General features: G+C 35.6%; 1 long non-coding RNA gene and 1 pseudogene across 2 annotated transcripts in view; both read left to right on the top strand.

Moving 5' to 3' along the window:
- Positions 1-20620, top strand: part of LOC138704646 (uncharacterized) — a 1589272-nt gene that overhangs the window by 893339 nt on the left and 675313 nt on the right. The gene's annotated exons all lie outside the window — the stretch shown is intronic.
- On the top strand, positions 2302-2420 carry LOC138705290 (5S ribosomal RNA; annotated as a pseudogene).

Genomic DNA, 20620 nt, shown 5'->3' with positions numbered 1-20620 from the left:
ATCATTTTATTTTTACTTCAATTTTTATTGTACCTGCGTTTCTGAATGTACTTGACCCCCACCCCTTTTCCTAATGTCCTTGCTGACGTCAGCCACACAAACTTACGGCCGCTGTTGCTAGCAGTGAAATAAACCGTACAGAGTACAGTGTGTTTCAGAAATATGTTGCATTTTCTATAGAAGAAAAAGCTTATATTATTGAAGTTTATTTTCACACAGGTATCGTGTGTAGCATAACTGAATTTACCTGTGTGGACTGAGCACAAGTGAAGATTAGAGTTACCGAAGTACGTTACCCTATAATATGGTACGGTACTTAACATCATTATTTAAACAAGAGTTTTGTTTTACTGTTTGTAGGTATGAAGGACGATGATGGAAATTGGAATTACAATATAACCGAACGTGAATAACAGTTTCTTTTTTTTTTTTTTTCAATTTCCTGAGTATATCATTACGGAGTATTTTCGTAGAAATGTCATTAATCTGGTAGATACTTTTAGAGCAACAGAGTGTACAGAAAGGAAGAAAAGTGTATGATGGCCAGCAAAGGTCAATATTCTGAAATTTGTGGGGCAAATCATAGATTTATACCTATCGTAATCGAAAGTATTTCAAAAAATGGTTTTATTAACTGTGGCAGAAGATGCTAGAGAAAGGATGCAGCGAGGTCCTAATAAGTCGGTCAAGAAGTTAGCTGTAGAAATTGGGGTTTCTTACGGAAGTGCTCACAAAATTCTCAGGAATAAATTAGGTTAGTAATATGCTGAATAAAGTAGACATTACATAATGAATATAACCGCGTGAAGAGTTGAGTTTGTGAAAAAAAATTACTATTGTACTGTTTTTTGGTAAAATACTGTAAAAGTAATGATCAAACTGAAAAATCGTAATACTGTATTTCCCTGTAACATAAATGGATACACTACTTTTGTCTCCTCCTATAGCTAGTAAAATGATTTGTTTACATATTGTACTAGTAACACCAAGCTCCTGTAATGGAAGGGGGTAACAGTGTTTCGGAGTATAGCCAGGTTAATGTTAAAAATGTTGGTAAAAATAAAGTGATGCCCCTGTACATGCGTACATGCATCGTTTCAACTGTCCATCCTTCCACACATCTGTGCAGCTACTAAACTCAAGCACTTAATAAGAAGGTCGATGATGTTGCAGCATCCCTCAAGTCAATGCTCCAAGAAATTAGGAATTCATGCAGAGGCAGGCGGCTGATAATTGCAACATATGTTTCCATTTCCATCGCAGTCGGCTCAGTCAATATCTAAATCCAGCCCTCTGCCGTCGCCATAATTCACTGCTCCCCCCAGAGACCGCTAAGACACAGTTGATTGGCGGTGTTTATTACAGGGTAATTAGTGGCGATGCTGCTGGCATCTGGGGATGAGTTATAGTACTAAATGCAGGTTCATAACTCCAGGAATCCCCGCGATGACAGTTCATGGAGCTAGGGGAACGCAAGGAACGTCAGGGGCTGCGAGTCGCGGTTGTACTTCGGTGCAGACACGCAGACATCTGTATTGTGGACAAGCGCTAGAAGAATTGCCCCTGAAGCCACAGTTACGTTACCCGCAACATCAGACTTTCATCTACACTACACTTAGGGCCGGTATTATAAAAGTCGTTTAAACCTTACATTCAGTTTAAACTGAAGTTTTTCGTTCTGCTTCCTATTATAAACCTTAACTACCAGTTAATCTTGAGTTAACTTGAGTTTAACTTGATCGGTAGTTCTATGCCGTTTAAACAGCAGTTCAAGGCTCAACAGTGCAAGATGGCGGTTTCCGCAATACACATGGATATTGCAGATTTTTCCCAAGAACTTATGAGTGACGATATGTGAGTGTCATCATTTAATTCGAGAAAAATTCGTTCCGGCACCGGGAATCGAACCCGGGACCTATCAGCTCTGCGCGCTGAGTGCTCTTTCCAACTGAGCTATGCCGGGATACGATCCACGGTGCCGGCCGAACTCCTCTCGTTGTAATGTTTTACGGCCTTACTACCTGCACTTTAGACAATGTAAGTCATACATGCAGGAGCGCATATTTAAATGACTTTATGGCCATATTCAACCTCAGTTTGTGACAACTGCTAACAGTTAATACATCACATATTCATTATATATGAGGTCTCGCCTACCTCATTGAATATTACACGACTACTATGAAGTAGCCAATGTGTATTATCATCATTTAAATCGAGAAAAATTCGTTGCGGCACCGGGAATCGAACCCGGCACCTCTCAGCTCTGCGCGCTGAGTGCTCTTTCCAACTGAGCTATGCTGGGACAGCCATACCATGTTGAAAATACCGGTTCTCGTCCGATCACCGAAGTCAAGCAACATTGGGCGTGGTCAGTACTTGGATGGGTGACCGCTTGGCGACACCACGTGCCGTTGGCGTTTAACGGGCTCGATTCCCGGTGCCGGAACGAATTTTTCTCGAATTAAATGATAATAATACACATTGGGTACTTCATAGTAGTCGTGTAATATTCAATGAGGTAGGCGAGACCTCATATATAATGAATATGTGAGATATGTGAGTGATCAATATTACTGAACGATCACGGCGGCCAAGAATTTTTCGAAATAGAGTGCACCACTTTGAAATATACATAAATGAACATAAGTTTTAAAACAGATTGAGTTAGGCTTTCGAAGCAGACAGTCCTAACCTTCAGAATTAGGCTTATAGTCCTAATCTTGTTTCGAAAAATTGAAACTCGGATACAACATGCAACAGAAAAATGAGGAAGTGCAAAAACATGTGTTTTAGGGTGTGAATTTAAAGATTATTTGAAAAGATAAATGATTTATTTTTATTTTTGAAAACATTGTGTTGAATCTCTGCATCTGTTACTAGTTGCGCTGCCCTATTTATCCTCTGGTAATAGACATACTGAAAACGATGGAAGATTTCGAAGGTGTCCATAAATCTACTATAAACCCATTGAGCGTTGTACTGTATGTGGCAGACAATCTCTTGGTAAGATTTACTATGGAGCCTGATTTATAAACACACTAATAATATTACCTAATTTTACTAGACTCGTAAAAGTAATTTTATTGTTTGACTGAATTTTGTTTCATAAATATTCTAGATAACACACAAAATACGCACACTAATATTATTACTTTATTACTCAGTTGATTATGTGTGGAGTTACGTTGCGGATGGTCATGCAAGGTTTAGTTTGGCTGCATTGTGATTGGGAGTATAACGTTGTAGTCAGAGTTAAGAAACTATTTGAGGTTAAGTCTGACAAGCATACTGAAGTACGAGGTATTGGTCCCCTTCAGGCTTTTTTATGATACTGTCTATGATATCGAAGAATAAAGATGTTTCTTAATGAAGATTCTCCACGAGCGTCGGCTGTTTTAAGTCAATAATATAATTAAACAGTTGCGATGTTCTTTTCTTTCCTAGCAGTAATACCAATCGTATTTCACTACGGTTTAACTTAACCGAGACTCTGTAATACGGCACTTTGAGTTAAACTCACGGTCAGGTTTAACTTAGGTTTAACATAATCTTTAGATTAACCGTATTTATAAAACCGGGCCATATAAACAAGAGTTTAGCGCTCTGTGGACGCCACAGTCGTGGGTTTGAAGTCCATTATTTTTCTCCATTGATATTACCGTCCTTCAGTGTGTCAGAACTGACGTGTCCTGGTAAAAATATAAATATGGTGCGATCTTATTGTTGTCCACCAAGTTCCCGCATGCCGGCCAATGGGAAGCGATAGCGTAAGAATCGAGACTATTCCATGCACTCGCACGGAGGGAAGAAAAAAGAAATTAAAAATTATAAATGATCCCACTTCCATGAACAGAAGAAACACCCAGACAACAGGCCATAACGACAGGTCAGTTTAAAAAGTTCATTCATGCATTCATTCTTAGTGTTCTGCCCAAGGGTAGCTCTTTCACTGCAAACTCAGCTTTCTCCTATCTTTAATATTACCCGCTTTCCTTCTTGTCTCCGCATATGATCCATATATCTTAATGTCGTCTATCATCTGATATCTTCTTCTGCCCCGAACTCTTCTCCCGTTCATCATTTCTTCCAGTGCATCCTTCAGTAGGTAGTTTCGTCTCAGCCAGTGACACAAACAATTACTACTTTTCCTCTTCCTGATCACTTTCAGCATCATTCTTTCTTCGCCCACTCTTTCCAACACAGCTTCATTTCTTATTCTGTCCCTCCATTTCACACGCTCTATTCTTCTCCATATCCACATTTCAAATCGTTGGGGTTCGTGCAAAATATCGTATGTTAAAAATTACCAATTTTTCAGGAAAGGGAAAAAACTGAACATTTTTGTTGGTTTCCGATCAATTACTTTGAAACTTAAAATATTATCATAAAAACACATCTTGTGGTATTTTTCAATTATATGTAAGCACTAAAATAATGCATGCGTATAGGGGAAAAATTGTTTTAATTTTTTGACATACGACATTTTGCACGAACACCAACGAAATGCTTCTATTCGCTTCTCTTACCTTCGTCGTAATGTCCATGTTTCTGCCCCATACAATGCCACACTCCACACAAAACACTTCACTAGTCTCTTCCTGAGTTCTTTTTCTACAGGTCCGCAGAAGATGCTCCTTTTTCTATTAAAAGCTTCCTTCGCCATTGCTGTCCTCCTTTTGACTTCCTGGCAGCAGCTCATGTTACTGCTTATAGTACACCCCAAGTATTTGAAGCTGTCCACTTGCTCTACTGCCTCATTTAGAATTCGCAAGTTTACCTTCTTTATTTTTGTTCCTCTGGCCATGGTCTTCGTATTATTGCATTTGTCTTCATCCCACACTGCTCACAGCTGTCATTTAACTCCAGGGCTTTTATTATATTTAAGTATTAAATGTTATCAATTGAATCGATAACAAATAAGTACAAAATTAGTAATCATAAACTATTCAAGAAATGCTCAACAAATGGAATATATACCGTACCTCTAAGACGATGTAATGCTGGAAGCCTCTGGTTCAGATATACTGACCAACTTCTTTCGTGTGAAGAGTGTCCAGATCTCGCTGATGTAGGTAAGTGTTATTGCAGGGAAAAACGATCACGTCAGAATCATTATGAGTCATCATCGTCATCTCCGTGTCGCCGTGAACAACAGAAGCTAAGGCATTTATTATTATTTATTCCATAAAAGCGACTTTCACCTCTGGGAACTTGTCGGCTTATGATTGTGTTGCGGTGTTGGTTGTGAATTCGGAATTATGACGGACGACGTGTGCTGGATGCAGGGCAGCCATCTTGCCTTGCGGCTCGCTCTGGTGTCACGTGACGTCGCTGTTACGATTCGTTTTTGTTGAAACCCGTTGAATGCCGGCACGCTGCACAGATCTCTTTGAATTGGAGATATCGCGGCATTTTGTAGTCCACGTGGCCCTGAGCAGAAAATTAATTCCTCTTTAAAATCTAGTGAAAAACTCAGCTAATGACTCCTAACCTACTTAATAGGATTTCTGCCCAGAAGAATCAGTTCCCAATCCCCGTAAGACCGAAATGCTATTTCTGATTAATGTAGAAGGAAAATCTGATTATGTGGATATTTCATTTTCTCATATCAATGTAGCACCAAATTAACATTTAGGCCTACCCACAAAGACTTACATTTCCTTTACGACTGCTAGCGTTTACTCTTTCTTGCACGGAATCAATTACTGTACTCCAACCAGGAGAAAGTCTCAGGGAAATGAGACGCAGCGAAGTAATGCTGTGAATGAATGTTGATGTCATAAGGTCACACATGTGGGTACACGCATCTTCATTGGCTAACTCTCAAAACACAAATGATAACACTGATACACACATACTTATACTACCCTAGTTACAAAATTAGATCACTGTTAATCTCCTCCATACAGAAAATAACACATGCAGGAGAGCGCATGGTTTTTAAATGACGTTATAACGGTAATATAATCTATCTACTTCGCTGCAATAGACGACGCAATAGTAAGCACATTCCTTTCACGGTTAATCTCCTGGTTGGAGAACAGTGTGTATTTGACGAAGATTCTACCATCACGCCATATAGTACCACATAAACGAATACTACTACAGTGCTCAAAGAAATTGTTGCACTTTACTTACTTACTTACTTATTGGCTTGTAAGGAACCCGGAAGTTCATTGCCGCCCTCACAAAAGCCCGCCATTGGTCCCTATCCTGAGCAAGATTAATCCATTCTCGATCATTATATACCACCTCCCTCAAATCCATTTTAATATTATCTTCCCATCTACGTCTCGGGCTCCCTAAAGGTCTTTTTCCCTCCGGCCTCCCAACTAACACTCTATATGCATTTCTGGATTCGCCCATACGTGCTACATGCCCTGCGCAACTTTCAGATTTTTTGACAGGAGACTGGGAAATTGTTGTACTTAGTTATTTTTATTTTAAACTTATGAAAAAAGATGAAAATTTAATTTTGTGGAAAAAAGTATTTGCAATAAACTTATATGCAACACTTTCTGATAAAAAAAAAATATATATACAGGGTATATTGGAAATACTTTAACAAAACTTGGGAGCATGTTCCTCACACCAAAACAAGAAAAAAAGTTTATATAAAAATTTATCCGAAAATCCTTAGTTTTTTAGTTATTAATGAAAGAACATAATGAAACATGTTAGATATTGTCAGCTTGGTAGTAAGTATTTTACAATTCATTTTTGATTTTCAGATAAATCTATTCAAGATAATAAATTTATTTAAAATGCTCATTCATATGATTTAACAATTTTGCAAATTCATTATTTGCTATACATCTTAAAAAATATATTTATGAACGTTTTCGCCTGTACGGCATCATCAGATATTCAAACGTTTGACGAAATCTAAACATAAGTCCATTAAGTTGATAAATCATATGATTGAGCATTTTAAATAAATTTATTATCTTGGTAGCAAGCGTTGAAACGTTAATCAATTCAGAAACTCATAACAAATGTTCAAAATGTTCTCCTCTTGCTTCCACACACGTATGCACTCGTCAGATCATGGACTCCTTGGCAACACATAGCCATCTAGGATACAATGGGTGCATCAGCAGACTTGTATAGATAACATCATTCGATTATCTAACAAAATGAATATTATTATCGGTTACAAACTTACGAGGCGCGTCCATAAAGTAACTTTCCCACTCGTCCCACAGCTAGCAAACCATATGTTGCGCGAAGCGACTGCGTGTACGTGATAGAGTAATGTCATGGCATGGGGCATACGCTAGCGGAACTTCCCGAGTGCTCTCAGTTACTTTATGAACGCGCCTCGTACGTTAAGTTGTTGGATTGTACCTCGAAGCAAGTTGAACGTAAACTTTCATTGTTATGAGTTTGCTGACTTGACTGAATGACTTGAGTGACGTCTGAATGACTTGTCTTACATGACTGCTTGATTTCGCTGACTTGATTGCCTAAATTTACTGCCGCGATTGATGATTTAGCTGACTTGTCTGCTTGATTTCATTGATAAGAAAGTCCGACCTGGTTTACTTGACTACCTGTCTAAGTTAACTTGATTTTCATTACTACCTAACTTTACTTATGAACATTCTGACTTTTCTGACTTCTTTACCTAACAACATTAACTAAAACCATAGACTTGATTAATAACTAGTTAACCAATGTTAACTGATAGCTTAGCTAGACTGACTGCCTGAACGACTTGATTACTGGAACTGTTTCCATGAACTTGATCGGTTATATTTCACAAAGATTTTCGCCGTAGTCTAACACGAAACCTGAGGAAGGCTTCCAGATGCAGCAGCCTGTTCCTCTGGAGCGCGCTCAAGCCTGTCAGCTGCTCATGGTAATGGGCGACATCCCGGCTAACTCGCTGGACACTGTCATTAGCCTGGAGGGACGAATAACGGCTACCGCGGGATTCGACCCCTCGACCCCAAAACACGTATACCAGGTAGTGCTGCAAGTGTATTACTGAGCAGGTCACAGGGAATCCCTCTTATTGATCGTGAACATCTATCTCCACCTACAGTATATAACACTGCGTCATGTTGACCCCCACTTCATAAGGCCCATAGTGTATGGGCTGTATTACATTTATTTACATTCCATGGTATTCGTAGGCTGCATCGCTTCACAGCTAGAATATGGAACATGTCAAACAAAATCTTATTAGTAGCTCAAAGTCTTAATTATAGTACACTGTAGTTGAAATATTTAAAAAAGGAACGTTAAATAGATAATTAATTTTATTATTATTCACTTTGAAGCAAGTAAAGAGATCTGTTTGGAAGTAAATCCCGAAAAGACAAAGTATATGATTATGTCTCGTGACCAGAATATTGTACGAAATGGAAATATAAAAATTGGAAATTTATCTTTTGAAGAGGTGGAAAAATTCAAATACCTGGGAGCAACATTAACAAATATAAATGACACTCGGAAGGAAATTAAACGCAGGATGAGTATGGGAAATGCCTGTTATTATTCGGTTGAGAAGCTTTTATCATCCAGTCCGCTGTCAAAAAATCTGAAAGTTAGAATTGATAAAACAGTTATATTACCGGTTGTTCTTTATGGTTGTGAAACTTGGACTCTCACTTTGAGAGAGGAACATAGGTTAAGGGTGTTTGAGAATGAGGTGCTTAGGAAAATATCTGGGGCTAAGAGAGATGAAGTTACAGGAGAATGGAGAAAGTTACACAAAACAGAACTGCACGCATTGTATTCTTCACCTGATACAATTAGGAACATTAAATTCAGACGTTTGAGATGGGCAGGGCATGTAGCACGTATGGGCGAATCCAGAAATGCATATAGAGTGTTAGTTGGGAGGCCGGAGGGAAAAAGACCTTTGGGGAGGCCGAGACGTAAATGGAAGATAATATTAAAATGGATTTGAGGGAGGTGGGATATGATGATAGAAACTGGATTGGTCTTGCTCAGGATAGGGACCAATGGCGGGCTTATGTGAGGGCGGCAATGAACCTCCTTGAAAGCCAGTAAGTAAGTATTATTCACTTTGGAAATAAATATATTTATGAATCTTTCTTTCTTTACTACTCTTGGAAACTGGGCTGTCATTGGTCTATTATTTTGTATCAGAATATGAAAACCTTGAAAACTCTTGGTTTAAATTTTGCAAATATCCATAACATTGTCGTTGAAATATTAAAGGAATAACAATCACAGTCTAATTGAAATATTTAAAAAAGGCACGTTAAAAAGGTAATTAATTTTATTATTATTTACTTTATTTAAGAATCTTTCTTTCCTTATTCCTCTTGGAAACTGGACTGTCATTGGTATACTATTTTGTATCAGAATTCACATATAAAAACCTTGAACTCTCTTGTTTTAAATTTTGCAAACATCCATAACATTTTCATTGAAACATTAAAGCAATAACAATCAGCATAACTGACCGTAAAACGAGAGGGTCGGAGTTCAAATCCTGGTTGAAACAGTTACAGTTGGTTGAAGGTTTTTCCGGGATTTTACCTCAACCCATTAAGAGCAAATGCTGGGTAACTTTTGGCGCTGGACCTTGGACTCATTTCGCTGGCATTATCACCTTCAACTCCTTCAGACGCTAGATAACCATAGCAGTAAAGTTGATAATGCATGGTAAAATAACCAATTAAAACGTCTGTAAATTAAAGCATTCAGTTCAAATACTTAATCACTACTTATATTTTAATAATAATTCAAACTGTTAACAATTCAATAAATATATTCTTCTTCTTTTTCTTTTGTTCTACAGCCGGGTTCCAGCCTTGACCGCCCCAAAGATGCTTCTCCATGTCCCTCGATCTAACACCTCTGTTTTCCATCCTCTAAAACCTGCTGCTATTACATCCATCTCCACTTCATCCAGCCACCTTAGCTGAGGTCTCCCTACTTTTCTGGTGCCAAAAGGTATAGTGAGAGTCAATTTCTTGCAAGTATCATTTTCATCCTTCCTACAGATATAACCCAGCCACCTGACTCTCCTAGCTTTAATATATCTGCAAATATCTGGTTCTTTAAAAAGTTGGTATAATTCATAGTTATACCTTTTCCTCCAACTGCCCTCATCATTTACTGGTCGGTATATTGTCCTCAGAATCTTTCTCTCAAATATACTCAGCCTACAATTGTCGGCACTGCCAACTGCCCAGGTTTCAGATCCATAAAACAAGACTGGTCTTATTAATGTTTTATATAATTTGCACTTAATAAAATATATATTCACTATGTGTAAATAGAATGTTTGTTTTTCTGGATCTTTCGGTATTTTAGGGACAGATGATTAGTTTTAAACAAATACTACTACCAAATACCTTACTATAATAATACAGGACAGCTGTATACTAGCAGCATTGACGTGAGCGCGAAATATCGCGGACTTGACATCTAGCGGAGCGGCGTGGAATTACGTCCACAAATACAAATATTAACATAACGGAAATCGGACTATTGTTTAAAACGTGAGGCACTAATGTGAGACACTTAAGAAATGTTAAATAGTACCGTATTTAATGTAACATTATTTTATATCAAGGCTACATATTATGAGAAATATTGCATGCTTCATATTATTTTCCGTAATTAATAGTTGCGTATTTTTTCTTTACTTTAGTGAGACAAAATTAATTCTGACATTAAGAATGAATTTACAATAACGCTTTATATAACCATTGCTGACAACTTCAAAGATAAAAATGGTAGTAATCTGATGCTTGTAACAATTTTATTAGTAAAGGCATGTGGACAACAATAAAACTTAATTTGCTAAAACCTTAAAAATATCCAATATATTTTAACTTCTATTCATTTATTAGGCCTAAATAAAAAAGCTAATTTTTATTGTTCTATGAACACAGAGACAAAGGCATTAGGCCTAATAAAGAATTTTGTTGACTCACGTTTTATGAACTTTCGGAAATCGAAAGTACGATTTGGAGAAATTTGTAATGCTGTATTTGTAGCAATTATAAACAACACGTATACACCCTGACATTTTAACACGACACTAATTAATAAAACTATTAACTAGCCCAGCAACAATATACATTGCAATTGAGTACAGCTTGTTTCGCGAGTATCTTCACACCGGCCGCCTAGGTAGCAGCACCAGCGTCGTTCGCGCGCAGAACTGCTAGCTGTCCGGTATTATTATAGTAAGGTATTTGCTACTACTACTACTACTGCCACTACCACTATCACTACTACCACTACCACTACTACTGTCCACACCTGTGGAGTAACGGTCAGCGCGTCTGGCCGCGAAACCAGGTGGCCTGGATTCGAATCCCTGTCGGGACAAGTTATCTGGTTGAGGTTTTTTCCGGGGTTTTCCCTCAAACCAATATGAGCAAATGCTGGGTAACTTTCGGTGCTGGACCCCGGACTCATTTCACCGGCATTATCACCTTCATTTCATTCAGATCCTAAATAACCTAGATGTTGATACAGCGTCGTAAAATAGCCCAATAAAATAAAAATAAAATAAAACCACTACTACTATTACCACTATCACTACTACTACTACTGCTACTACTACTACTACTACTACTACTACTACTACTACTACTACTACTACTACTACTGTTCGAAATTGCTGCTTTATTTAAAAGAAACGTTAGTAAAAAATTGCAATGTATTATTATCTCATTGTCTTTGAAAACCCTCTGTACTTTAAATGGAACGTTAAATAAAGAAACACAATTTATTAATATCTCCAACGTCTTTGAAAAACCCCTTGTTGTATAAAAGGGACGTTAAATAAAGAATTACAATTTAGTTTTATCTCATCGTCTTTGTATATCCCCTGTAGTGTAAAAAAGGACGTTAAATAAAGAGTTACAAATTGTACGTATCATCTATATAATTTGGAAAGTTATATTAAGCAGTTGTATTTACAGTTATCTTTATTGTTTCTGAACTCATCTTTGCTTTAAGAATGACGTTAAGAAAATAATTATTAGCAATGGAACTATTAATTCAAGATAGAGAACAGAAATACGTTTTGGATAGAAATGATGTTACGTTCTTTTACACTGCAAGATGTTCCAGTGTGTTGTGGACTGATTCCCTTGCTCAGGTGTTGTACATGTTAAATCCTGTAAACGCGTGCGATGTAGCGAATGAACGACAGGGGTTCGATCACCGGCGGGATTTGGCAATCCATCACATCACCATAGCGCTCGCACTGGCTCCGAGGGCAAATCAAATAGCTGCTATTCTCTCTTCTCCAGGGAAAATAGTACGACGCCCCTGCGTACTTGTGTACTGAAGAATGATCACACCTGCATGCATTTCAGTGGTCTCTAGATGGAATATTTGCATCTGTTTTGAATGAAAACTGTGAGAATAATTATGATATGAGCAAGTACCGGTATCTGAGTTTTCGTTTTACTTTTCGGTTCAAATGGATATTATTTTCTTGAGATGTTTGATGTATAGTTTTAGAGCAGCCGTGGCGATAACGTGACTCGCGAGACATTGTGGCTCGCAGTGAGAGCTGTGCATTTCGCTTGCTTCTAACCTCCGCCAACCCCCATCCTCTCACTTATTGGAGTCAAACTCCGTTCCATTTGTATTTGTCTCTGACCTGCAAGTGGCATATATCTCTCTTGAAACCATGTACGAAAGTTCCAAGTAGGATGGGAGGACGCATTTTTTTGCTGTCAATATGATGAGAATATTAAATATATGATTTGTTCACAAGTATTACGAGGTAAACGGTTATATAACATAAAACGGCATTATACTAGATGTGACTGATGAAACATTAAAAGATTAAGTGTTATTGTTGTTATCATCATCATCATTATCATTATCATCATCATCATCATCATCATCATCATCATCATCTCTGTACGTCGACCCTTTTTCAGCAGATGTATGAATAATGCGGTTAGCTCTTCAATTTGAACTCACTGATTTACTGTGTGATGTCAACTGAAAGCTAGATGTAAGGACATGACAAATGTTGAACTTTCAAATCTTTGCCAAAAAAATAAATATCCGAAGCTTCGTTATTTTCAACAATGAAAATAGTAAAAAACAAATTTAGATCACGACTGACAGACAAATACCTTCGTGATCAACTACGACTGGTACTAAGTGACATAATTCCTGATTTTGAAACTTTGTCGCAGAGACATTGTGAAGACAGTTAATTTTGGGTTGTGATAATGTGTCCTAAGTTTTCTTATTCATTTCTTCGTTACACGTACTAAACATTAGTTTGTAGCCTTGTACTGTATAAAATTATAGGCCTATTTAAGTGCTTGACGTAAGGAAAATGAAAATCCGTTAATAAGTCAGACAGTTGCTTCACTTCCCCTTCGGGTGTCCGCCTCCCTCCATAGGTGCTATTCATGTTGCAGGTTACACAGTGGCTCGGCGCACGATTACATTTAAGCCACCGCTGTTTTAGAGTTTCCGATGATGTAATGAAGGTTTCCGGTTTTACAATTTTTAAAGATTACGTGGTTCCTAATTTTTTTTACAGTATGTAAACCTATTTTTAAGGTAGGTATATACTACAATGCCACTTTTGTAAGATTATCGGTGGTATTTTAAAGGTCTTTGCAGATATTTTAAAACGTTTTGTTATTGATCATGTTTTCCAATAATTTTTGTTACATGGCACGAGACTACGGTATATTTGAAGTATGTAACGTCAAAAGTAACCTAAACAAATTTAGTGCGAAACAGTAACTATGTTTCCATTACTTTTCGAAAGCCTTAGTAAATTGTATTCGTACATAAATATAGAAATCAAAAGCAGTATTTAGTAATTTGAATTTTCTTTTCAGGCTACTTTACTGACATAATTATCTTTAATAAATTAAATACTGATTGTATTTGAATATCTAAATACTTTTACTTTCAAATTAATATAAAATTCTAAGTAATTATCTGTAAACTTGTAATACTGTATAACAAGAAACTTAGATATATTTATTTTCAATAATACTAAGGGCAAACAATAAGCAATGACAACGTAATTACTGTTTCACACTAAATTTATTTAAGTTACTTTTGGCATTACATACTTCTCCTACCATGTCAACAATACGCTGCCAAATTCTTGGAAGACGGCGGACTTCATCTGCAGCAGCATTTCTGGATATCTCTCTCACTAATCAATCTAAAGCCCTTCTGATGTCAACTCTTGATTGTAAGCAAATGCCTCGCTTCCACTCGTACAATAGTTCAGTATGGTAGGACTTCTCTCCCACAGGTTTCTTGTAATGTCCTAAAGCACTGAGTTGCATGTTATTCTCTTGCAACTTAGATTTTTATGAAGCACCTTTGTTCATACCTACTGAACATTTTTAGAACGGTATTACTTAATACAAATCAGAAACAGTCCCTGTATTCACAAAATATTGTTACTTAAGATTAATATTCCGCATTTATGCAGCAATTGCTGCTCTATTACGTAATAAAAGATTCCGATGTTCACCGCTAGGAGTGCTGATTTACAGTATTGTTGCCATTACTTATTGAATGCCCTAATAGCCCTTTACTACGTATTATTATTATTATTATTATTATTATTATTATTATTATTATTATTATTATTATTGATATTATTGATGTTGATGTTGATGTTTTCTTCTGCCCTGTTGCCAGTGTTTAAGAATTAATTTTGAATTCTGTTCCTGTTATGTTACAGCGTCTTTTTTTTTTATTTGCCATGAATACATAAAAATTTGACTCCAATTTGTTAAGTTTTCATAAAATTGTAGCCTATGGTTTCAAGTAGGTACAGGGACATCATTTTATTTTTACTTAAATTTTTATTGTATCTGAGTTTTTTAATGTACTTCACTCCCACCCCTTCTACTAATGAAGTTCAACCGTCCTCCACACAGATCCAAGACCGCATATACAGTCATAGTAGCCTTACGGTCATAATAAACAGTACGTTCCAAAAATATGTTCGCCTTTTCCAGTGACGAAATAGTTTCCAATAGTGAATCATTTTCTCACAGGTACTGTCGTCCATTTGCCTACTTCGCATCCCGGTTTCCCCCAACAGCTTCTATTCGCCTCTCTGTAAAGGCTAGTGGCTGGGCTGTCTTAGCTCTATTCTGAGAATATTAATTTCTGTTAGGAATTGGACGTCTACGTAATATTATACAACTGTTTAAAATAATTTAAATAAAAGGGCCTCGTTAAGTAATTAACTATCACGTGATTTCCCCCCTTTCTACGACCCTGCGACATAAGCACTTGGACGGACAGTAGATAGCATGTCTGAGTAATTTTATCATTTCGGATTGGGCAGAAGTGAAGATTGAATTTACAGTACGTAAGGTATTCTTTTATAGAGAAGGTACAGAATTATTTCAACATGAGTTACTAGTACGAAGGGCGAAACTGATAATTGGAATTAGGTGCAATCGTCTATAGTGCGATAATATGCACATTAGAACTGAAACCTGTATCGAAATGAACGGCCACTATTTTCACAAATGTGTTTAAATATCCATATTATGATAATTTTTCAATGTAACTTCATTCTCTATAGTGTACGCTAATTTGCTGTAGACAGTGTACCCATAATGCACACTGCATAGTGAATACGTCCGCATGGACAGCTCAGTTCGTGAGTAAAAACACTTATTGTTAATACTGTATTGTATTTTGATTAAACAAAAACTTAATGAAAGTTATCAAACTCAAAATCGCGATATTTCCTAGTTTACGTAAATGGATGAACTACTTTCCTTCCCTCCTATACCTAGTAAAGTGATTTGTTTGGGGTTTACTCCAGTATCATCGAACTCCAGTCTTGGAAGGGGGTAGCAAACGGTGTTTCCGGTTCTTAACTGTTGATTGAAAGGTATAGCCAGGTTCATATTAGAAATGTTAATAAAAATAAAATGATGTCCCTGTATAAGTAATGCACAAAGTGAAAATTGATCTTATGTCTATCAGTGCTAATATTTAATGACATAAACAGTTGCCTGCACTAGTGGTAATTTACATCCATTACAGCTTCATTGGTGTGGGCAAGAGGAAGCAGTGTTGCTTGTCTTGTTAAGCTCTGCCCACACGAATTACACCCCTCAAATTAAAACTACTGACTCCGTCACTCTCATCAACGGCTTTGTCATTGCCATAGTCATGGCTCCTTGAACGAAACGGTTAATGAGGACAAGGTCATTGGTTCGAATCCAGCCTTTGGAATTATATTTTTTTTGTTGTTGCTGAAGATCGCGGTTTCGATACCTGAAGGGTTCTTCGATTGTCTGCATCCATCTAATCCCGTGCCGGAATTTTGTCCCGCAGGAGTTCTTTTACATGCCAATAACTCTACTGACATGAGCCTGTCGCATTTAAGCACACTTAAATGCCATCGACCTGGGCCGGGATCGAACCCGCAACCTCGAGCACAGCATTATACCGACTGCGCCACCCAGGCCGACTTGCTATGTGTCTAAATATAGGATAGGCCTATACTATTATTTTTTTTTACAATTCATTTTATATATCAATATGTCTGGTAAATTATTAAATAAGTATATAATAAATTTCAATCTTAAGACATATCAACTTGCAAATGTTTATTTGCTATTTAATAACAACATATGAACGTTTTCGCCGTTTAGGGCATCTTCAGATATAACAAAAAACATGTAATCTGGACCTATAATAGTAAATTATGCAAATGACAAGGAGTAGAGAACAATATATGTAATACATGAGATTCATGAGCTTTATGTAAAATATGACATAATACAGGATGAATATTGAGATGATCTTTGGATTTTAAAATTAAACTGGACGAACATTTTTACATATAGCTCATGTTACAATTAAATATACAATGATTAAAATTTGTCAATGATGTTAAAATTTAAAATTTATAATGATGATGATTTATAATTTTAACATCATTGACAAATTTTAATCATTGTATATTTAATTGTAACATGAGCTATATGTAAAAATGTTCGTCCAGTTTAATTTTAAAATCCAAAGATCATCTCAATATTCATCCTGTATTATGTCATATTTTACATAAAGCTCATGAATCTCATGTATTACATATATTGTTCTCTACTCCTTGTCATTTGCATAATTTACTATTATAGGTCCAGATTACATGTTTTTTGTTATATCTGAAGATGCCCTAAACGGCGAAAACGTTCATATGTTGTTATTAAATAGCAAATAAACATTTGCAAGTTGATATGTCTTAAGATTGAAATTTATTATATACTTATTTAATACTATAGCTACTATTATGTTTTGTGGTTCTGACTGATAAGTACATCTATTATCATACTGTACATGATACATAACGATATGTTTCAGAGGAAGAACAATTGTTTGTATACATCTGATGTCTGATTAGTGTAATATGCTACTAGTCGGCGATGTATATAATGGAGGGGGGGGGGAGGAATTGACTACAGTACCCCATTATCCCCTGGTTTAATTGTTTCGTAAGTAGGCTAATGTCTTATTGATGGCACTTACGAGGTTCAAACCTGTTTTCGGACAGTTTACAAAGGCTGCTGTTACAACTATCAAAGTTCTTTGACAAAGAATATGATAAAATATTTTATCAAAGCTCTTTGATAAAAGATAGGATTTGGGGTATATTACACTACATAAAATATTTTATGAAAGATAACTTAAAATTAGGAACAGAAGCTCACCTAACACTTGTTCCACAACAGTTAACACGTGTTCCGAGGATTTGTTGATACTAATATTTACGCGTTAAGTTTGTAACACGATGAATGAAGAACAGTATTGTGCTTGTTTAGCTGCAATTAGTTAAGTTATTACATAAGCATTTTACTGAAAAAGAAACAAAGAGAAACGCTTGTGGGTTAAACCGTGGATTACAAAACGTGATGAGAGAAATATCCATCAGAACTCATTGGAAGAGCTACAATGCGAGGACTTGAAAAGTTATACAAATTATTATAAAATATTAATATTATATGAAGGGTTCAGAGCCATAGTGGGCCAAGCGCCATTTATTAGAAACGGAGAAAGCAAGGGATAAAGTTAAGTGAATGCCATACTTTAATGAAGATGGACATATCATTTAGTTTTAATGTGTATACTTTATATAACTTGTATATGTTTCCATTGAATTATGATAAGAACTTCATTTTAACCCTTGTTTTCTACTGTTTTAGTAAACGGCGCGTGGCCCATGGTTCTGAACCCTTCATATTATACCATTTTTTTATTTACAAATTTAATTTCCTTCACACTTTGATATCATAATTTTTGTGGTAGCAATAGTCCAGTTATATTTGTGTTCCGCCATATTTGTTTCAAGGTATAGAATTCTTTCATCAAAGATAAAAAGATGCACTTACATTTTATAAAACATCTTTTATCAAAGAAAGTTTTATAAAAGAAAACCCATTAGAATGCCATGGTATTTTATAATATATATTTTATAAAATATCTTTGTCTAAGAACTTTGATAGTGTAATAGCATCCTAAACAACTATTATATTGCTGTGAATGTGTGCAAATTGACTTTTGCGTCTTCAGAATAAATAGTGGAGTTTAAGTATCGTTTGAGGTTATATCTTATTGAGTGTATTAAAAAATCTCGATTGATAATAATAATAATATATTATTATTATTATTATTATTATTACTGTTTTTGATAGGAATTATTCATAAAAATGGTTTCCTTTTACCTAAAGAATTTTATTTCTTCATAAATAACTTTGTGGCGAGGAAGATTATTATTATTATTGTTGTTGTTGTTGTTTTGGACAGGAATTATTCATAAAATGGTTTCCTTTTACCTAAACAATTTTATTTCTTCATAAATAACTTTTTGGCGAGGAAGATTATTATTATTATTATTATTATTATTATTATTATTATTATTATTATTATTATTATTTTGGACAGGAATTATTGATAAAAATGGTTTCCTTTTACCTAAACAATTTTATTTCTTCATAAATAATTTTTAGGCGAGGAAGATTATTATTACTATTATTATTATTATTATTATTATTATTATTATTATTATTATTGTTGTTATTGTTGTTATTGTTGTTTTGGACGGGAATTATTCATAAAAATGGTTTCCTTTTACCTAAACAATTTTATTTCTTCATAAATAACTTTTAGGCGAGGAAGATTATTATTATTATTATTATTATTATTATTATTATTATTATTATTATTATTATTATTGTTATTGTTGTTATTGTTGTTGTGGACGGGAATTATTCATAAAAATGGTTTCCTTTTACCTGAACAATTTTATTTCTTCATAAATAACTTTTAGGCGAGGAACATTATTATTACTATTATTATTATTATTATTATTATTATTATTATTATTATTATTATTATTATTATTATCATTTTTGTTTTTTCGATATTGACATTTCTAAGGACCTTACTACAGTGACAAAAATTCTTTAAGAAACAAAGTCACGTTCATTGTAAAGTATAATTGTCCCCACCGAATTTCGAAGCTGCATCTTCAACGTGGAAAGCAGACATTGGAGCCACACGGAGCCACAGAGTGGATTGTCTTAAGAATTCTCTTTTCGGTTAAGAAGCTCTCTGTCTGGCAAAAGTCAGGTGTGCGTGTGGCCTTATTTGAAGCTGGTAATTAAGATGTGAGGTCTAATCGTATTATGATCTCCTTGCAGTTGACACACCGAGTGGTCTAATAAACATGCGAAGAATATCAACTACTTCTTCAACCTGTTACAATCAGTCCTTAGATCGATAACTCTTCACTTAAGTCTTATTTTAACTGTAGAGGCCCTTCAAAAGCATTGAGAACTTCAGAAATTGTACCTAATTATTTATATAACGTCGCATTTTAATAACATCTTTTCAGAAACAGTGAGATGGTAAATGGACGTTAATAATTGTAATTATTTATGTGACGTCACATTTTGGTAACATAATACCTATAGAGATATTTACATGATAAGTTTAATTATAATTCTTTATACATGACGTTTTATTTTAATAACAGAAACTTTAGAGCAGGGCCGGGCATGAGAGCGGCTCTATTTAGTCGGCCAGAGCTGCTCTCGCTCCGCAAGGCACTTCAATTCCAAGCCAGAGCAGAACGCTCACGCAGTGGCGGACTCGCATTACAGCTACCTTCCCTGCATTAATATAACAAGAGCCACGGTTGTTCTAGTCATTCAGTCTCTCAGAACATAATAGTTTATAACGATATTACATCAATCCATTGTACAGTACAGAATTTATAACACTCTTATTAATTTAATGAAATAAACTTCGCTCTATGCACACACACAAATCATTAGGCTTATTTACATAACCCATACGCACATACTGCAATCTCCTCACCACGGTTCTACGAGACAGGCGTATGGCTTCCACTTCCCTACTTGCTGTGGGCAGAGTTCATCTGCCAATATAATTAAACATCGCCTGATGAATTCACCTTCGTTGAATGTTTTCAATTCCCTTGCAATTTCGTGGCAAATTTTGTAGCTAATTCTCATGGCCGATTCACTAAGTGCATTATTGTCATCCTGTTAATATATAATATAATATGATATGATATGGTATAATATATTATAATATAATATAATATAATATAATATAA

The sequence above is a fragment of the Periplaneta americana genome, chromosome 8 (genome assembly GCF_040183065.1).
Source record: "Periplaneta americana isolate PAMFEO1 chromosome 8, P.americana_PAMFEO1_priV1, whole genome shotgun sequence".
Classification (NCBI taxonomy): Eukaryota; Metazoa; Arthropoda; class Insecta; order Blattodea; family Blattidae; genus Periplaneta; species Periplaneta americana.
Note: the sequence above shows the minus strand (reverse complement) of the source record. Positions and strands in the feature narration are given on the sequence as shown.